The sequence below is a fragment of the Prionailurus bengalensis genome, chromosome B2 (assembly GCF_016509475.1).
Source record: "Prionailurus bengalensis isolate Pbe53 chromosome B2, Fcat_Pben_1.1_paternal_pri, whole genome shotgun sequence".
NCBI classification, from domain to species: Eukaryota; Metazoa; Chordata; class Mammalia; order Carnivora; family Felidae; genus Prionailurus; species Prionailurus bengalensis.
The window spans coordinates 89,945,324-89,951,360 of NC_057349.1; the positions used below are offsets into that span (position 1 = coordinate 89,945,324).

A 6,037-nucleotide genomic window follows, 5' to 3' on the forward strand; every position below is an offset into this window, starting at 1 on the left:
TGCAGAAGCAACACAAGAAAATTATTTGATTGGCTTAGCTTACACTTGTCCTATTTGGGAAAGCCTAGTTGGCTGTTTGTGCCTGGTTGTTCTTAAGTGTTATTTTTCTCCGATTCAAGGGCATAGACTTCAGCATAGGGTTTCATTTGCTTACATAGGGTACCAAAGCATTAGGGGCACTTCGGTCTAATGGCCTCCTTGTTTAATTACTTGAACAAAACATAGTACCAGTTTTAGCTCAAAACACTTCAGACCGTAAAGAGAAGCAGAAGAAAGGGGATCACTCCCATGACCCCGTCTCTATCTGTTGACTAGACAGCAGCTACAATGACCTGATCTAACCATGGCAAACCAGGCTTCGTCACCATTTACAGCTAGAAAGAAAACCTTTTAGGGATTACTCTCACTTGTCAGCTTCCCATATATCTCTAAGTGACAAAGGAAGCTGGAGAGAAGGGACTAACAGAGTTTATCCTAATGAATATACCATGAGTTGGTGTTGATGATGAAAAATTATGGTCAGATAGGCTGAGGGTGTGTTTTAAACATACCTGCCTCTATATTTCTGCCTCTCATCTACTTTGAATAAGTAGAGCTGAACACTGTAATCAGCGTAGCCTAAACAACTGAACTTTATGTTCAAAGTTGAATGATACAAAGGCATTTCACTTTTTATCTCAAACATTCATGCCATCTTTCATCTGAATTCTTTTTCTAAGTAACCAGAGAGAAGCTTCTCTTCATTGGAATGATGAAGGAATTGGATCTCACATCTAGTGGTCTGACAGTCAGGAGCAGATGCAGATTTGTGGGTCCATTAGCTTATACAGTGGGGAGGGGTGCTCTTTAAGAAAAAAACAAGCCACAAATACAAATTTCAGTGCAAATGTTTCTTTAGAATGAGAAAAGACACGACACATTACAAATGTTAAAAAGCTAAAAATACCCTAAACACAAAATCCAGGAAAATAACATAATATTTTATTAATTGCCTAACAAGTACTTTTCTCCTACATGTTTTGGTTGCATAATCTTTAATTATCTCTTCAAATGACAACACATATTAAATATCATCTGTGTCACAGTTCGAAATCTATAGCCTTAGGAAACTATGTGATTTTGCATAAGCCTCAACTTTTTATGTCTGAGTTTTTTTTAAGTTTATTTATTTACTTAAAGAGAGAGAGACCTAGTGTGAGTTGGGGGGGGGACAGAGAGAGAGAGAGAGAGAGAGAGAGAGAGAGAGAGAGAGAGAAGGAGAGAGAGAGAATCCCAAGCAGGCTTTGCACCGTCAGCACAGCGCCTGATGCAAGGCTCGAACCCACAAAACCACGAGATCATGACCTGAAACGAAATTGAGAGTTGGATGCTAAACCAATTTAGCCACCCCAGCACCCCTGTCTGATGTTTTTTTTCAGCCTAAGGAAAAACCAGTTATCATCTGGTGGGCACCAACTGTGCACGGATTTGGGGCATCTCTGGTTGGCCTCGGGGCTCTAGGAGATGCAGCCACTAATGGTGGTGACTGGCGTGTGGGAGGCTGGCTTCTAGAGGTGCTGCTCGTGTAGCCCAGCTGCTCCACAGCTCAGTCCTTCAAACCAGCACCTGCTCATGCTTTTGTTCCAAAACACTACCCCAGGTGTGGCTGCTACAAGCCAGCCAAGGCTTTCATCTTTCATGAAGCATCACCTGTAACTCTTTGACAGCACTCCCCACCTACCTCATGTTTACCGATGCCCCTACCTGACCTCCAGCTGCCTTCAAGCTCCTGGGTCCTACCTGAGCTCACTTTCTGGCAGCTTCTTTTGCACCGGCACCTTTCAGTCTCTGCATCTGGACTGCTCAAGCCTGGCCAAGGTAAGGAGTGCTGGCTGGGATCCAAGGCCTGCTGCTCAAATTTGTTTTACCTTTAATTTAAGGGATTTGCTTTCTTTGCTAGTGTTCTCGCCTCATACACTTGTTGGCCCCTTGCCACACACATTTCTTTGTCAGCTACTCACATATTCCATATCAAAAGCGATCTTAGGCTTATAGAGACCATAATGCTAATCATTTACTGACTTACTGATTTGAAGTTTAATTTCACTTTTATTATGGAGTTACATTTAGTGAACTTGGTTTGATGTAAGTAAATGCTTAACTTTTGATAAGTGATTAAGGTCTGGGATGCATTCTGACATGTTATCCCACTCATTCATGAATCACTCTCCAAATGTGTGAATAAAAATTAGTCTTCCTCTGCTCAAGCATTATCTAACATTTTAATTAGCACGTTCACAATCTCCTTTGACCTTGAACTATATTAGCTGGAAGGGAATGTTCTTTGCAGATTTCAAAACAGGTTAGAAAGTCCAGACTCTTACATTCTAGCCCTTCGTTTTATAAACTCTTTAGATTCTTTGGAAAACTCCAGTTTATCATTTTGCCAGAGAAGATTTTCTTTTCTTTTCTTTTTTTTTAAACAATTGTTGGAAATACATTTTGAAGGAAATTTACTCTTTGCTTAGGAAGAACAGAGTATCTATGACATTGTTGGCAGTTGTGGCGTGGGATCAGCCAGAATAGGGCTCTGTCAATACTTTCATGGGACCTAGTTTTGCTTTCATGAGCCCCTTCCTCCATAAAAACTTAAAATTATACCTTATAATTGTATTGGTATAAATACAAATATAATCCAGTTTGGATTCTATTTATTTTTCCCTTTTGAATTTATAAGAAATAAAAACATTTTCATTGGCCTGTAAAAGTTTTGTAGGCCCTGGGCATTGTGGCTTCTGTGCCTAATGGATGAGTCATTTCTACTTATCTTTATATTTAAAAAAAATACAACAAAGTATTGACTTAGAAACTCAAAATGTCATGCTATTCCCTCAGCTTTGAATGAAGACGACTCACTTAAAAGCAAGGCTATAACCAGTCCATGGAGCCACCATGAAGCTTACTAGATGATGAGTGTAATTTATAATGCTAACATTCAGTCTTGGGCCATATCATAGGTTTATTTCTGGAAATAAATATAAACTGAATGTAAACACTTCTAATATGTGGTGAACTCAATAATTAGAGCCAAAAATTGAGTGGGCAGGGAAAAAAACACACTCTGAGAATCAACTTCAGCAGATTCCAGTGTTATGTGACAAAGGTATGGAGATTTGTGAAGGACGAAAGAGCAATGGGACAGCCTGTCTGATGAGCCACAACCAAAGGCAACGTTTCAGCAGCCTCAGGAAGATGACCCTCCACCTAGTTGCTTGATGATGCTGGAAACTAATTTAACTGAGAATGCAGACTTTCAAATCCATAGTTAAAATATTGCTTATAATGTGAAAACTCCTGAGAAAATGAAGTATTGTACTAAATGCATGATGCAGAATTAAAGATCGCCACCTGAACTTTCTCTGAAAGCAGGTTGTGTTGAGGGGAAATGTTCTGGTTTTGCCTAGCTTTTAGAATCTAGAAGAGGCTATGGGAGCTCAAGATGGTTCGTTAGAAGCATAGGTCATCCACTGGCCTTCCCTGAAGGAAGAAGATAGCGTGGTGGGGGTGGGATGGGGAAGATACAAAGGGGGAAAAGTACCCTTCTTCACAACTGATACTATAATCAGAGTAAGAGGGCAGTGGACTTTCTAAAGCAGTGTTAGGGAGTCCTGGTCTTTTGATGTTGGTTGGAGTGTAGACTGGGATAGGACTGTGGAGACGAGAAGGTGCCATGACTAAAATTAGGCCAAGAGAACCAGCAGGGCTCCTGGTACAATTGTGCAGGTTGTGCACAGCTCAAGGGTGCCACATCTAAGGGAGGGCGGTTTATTTATTTGTAGACATCATAAGTTTGTGTATTTATTAAAACAGTTTTCTGGCTTATGGTAGTAGAGTACTTTGTTTTAATTAAATTGGCATATTTTGTCCATTTTCTGACAGATGGGAAGAAGAGAGTCTCTAAATTGCAGAAAGGCACATTTTGTTTAGTATCCTTGTACCCCTTCAGGAAGTTCCTTAGCTTGAAAAAATTCCTGCATTTTGTTCTCATTGAGGACAGGAGTCCTGTTTTGTTTTGTTCCCCGCCCCCATGATTTTTTTCCTATCACATAATATAGGAGCACAGTTTACCGACGAAATTGAACTTTCCCCAAGCTTTGTGCAGTGGCAGTATTGTAGCCAATGAGGTCTATCCGAGGCGTGATTATTGCTAATTGAAATTGAACTTTCCCAAGAACCATTGTAGTCATCAGCCAAATGTGACTGTTGAGCATTTGAAATATGGCTTGTTTGGATGGAGATACACTGTATGTGTAAAACACGCTGGATTTTTAAGACAAAGTGTGAAAAATATAAAATAGTTCCTCAATGACAAGTTTATATTGAAAATACATGGGAATGATAATTTTTAATATAATGGGTTAAATGAAATATATTAAAATTAATTTCACCTGTTTATTTTTAGTTTTTAAATGTGCCTACTAGAGGGGCACCTGGGTGGCTCAGTCCGTTGAGCATCAGACTCTTGATTTCCGCTTAGGTTGTGAACCCAGTGCACTGGGATCAAGCCCCATGTTGGCTCTGTGCTAGGCGTGGAGACTGCTTGAGATTCTCTGTCTCGCTCTCTCGCCCTCTTGCTCTCTCACTCTTGCTCTCTTACCCCCCCTTACCTCCTGTGTGTGTACTTGTGTGCTCTGTTTCTCTAAAAAATAAAAAGATTGTTAAATGTGGCTACAAGAAACTTAAGTTACATATGTGGCTTGCGTTGGTGGCTCATGTTTCTGCTGTACAGAGCTCTGCCTTAGAAGGCTGACTAGAAAAAAAATCCTTGGTAATAATTTATACAATAATCATTTACATTATCTCCAATTTAGTACCCTTTAGTTAATAGTTTTCTGATCCACTTCATATTATTTTTAAGAGTTACATGAGGCATAATCTTAAACAGGGTTAAAGAAGAACATTTCTGAAAAATGTATGTTTCTTCATGGCAAAGATGTTAAGTTGAAAAGGAAAAAAAATCATTTTTTTTATGGCTTGGCACTTTGCCCAGATAATTACAAGCTTTTATTTGGAGAAGAGTGTTGTTTGTTCCTGAAAATCTGCTAGCGTTATTTAGGTAGCCTCATATGAACATAGTGACTCATGTTTGGTATAAGATTTTTGTTTAATTTGATCGCTTCAATTTATATACTGATTATGGTTTTACAGTTGTATTATTTTGTAATAGTTTGTTTTGTAGTTTATCTATAAGATGAGAAAGTAAGCATTGTAAAAGCATACTAGCCAGCTTTACTCAACCAACTAGGGATCTTTGCTCAATAGTAGCTTCTAGATATGTGACTTTTCCTCAGCACCACTGCTTTTCCTAAGGGCATGAGTGAGATGGACCAAAGGAACGTCAATATACTCCATTGAATCTGGACTGGTCTCATGCTAAGTAGAGATAACCTTGCCTGGGAGTATCTGGTTGCCAGGCCAGGCCAGGCCAGGTCAGGCTGAGATTGAAGCTGCTTTTGTGTGGAAGTTTGTGTGTGTGTGTGTGTGTGTGTGTGTGTGTGTGTGTGTGTGTGTATGTGTGTGTGTGTGTGTGTGAGAGAGAGAGAGAGAGAGAGAGAGAGAGAGAGAGAGAGAGAGAGGAACTGGATGAGGAAAACAGAAGAGAGGGAGAGGGAGAGAGGGAGAGAAAGAGAACTTTCTGATATAATCTTTCTAAGGACTATCTATTAGCACCAATAAAACATCATCTATATTGGGACTTTCAGGATTGAATCAAACCCTGGCTTGTCCTAAAAATTGGGAGTGAGGTGTGTAGCAGAAATGACAATGTAGAAGAATTCTTTATTGTGTCAGTATTCAGTGTTCCACATATAGGTACTGCTCACCTAACACTAATTTCCAAAACATCAAAGAAAAGATAGGTTCATTCAGATGGTACAATCCCAGAAGGGATGCATGAAATATTTAGTATTCGTTTCTGCTTTAGGTTTTAGGATAAAAAGTTATTACGTATTTGAGTAGATGTTAAGATGGGGTTGTGAATTTAACAAAAGAAACCCTT

The 6,037-nt window shown here is 39.5% G+C and overlaps 1 non-coding gene across 1 annotated transcript; it reads left to right on the forward strand.

Moving 5' to 3' along the window:
• Positions 1–4,129: 4,129 nt before the first annotated feature.
• LOC122490739 lies at positions 4,130–4,269 on the forward strand. The gene has a single exon (XR_006299253.1). It is a non-coding gene; the product is annotated as a U4 spliceosomal RNA (small nuclear RNA).
• Positions 4,270–6,037: the final 1,768 nt, after the last annotated feature.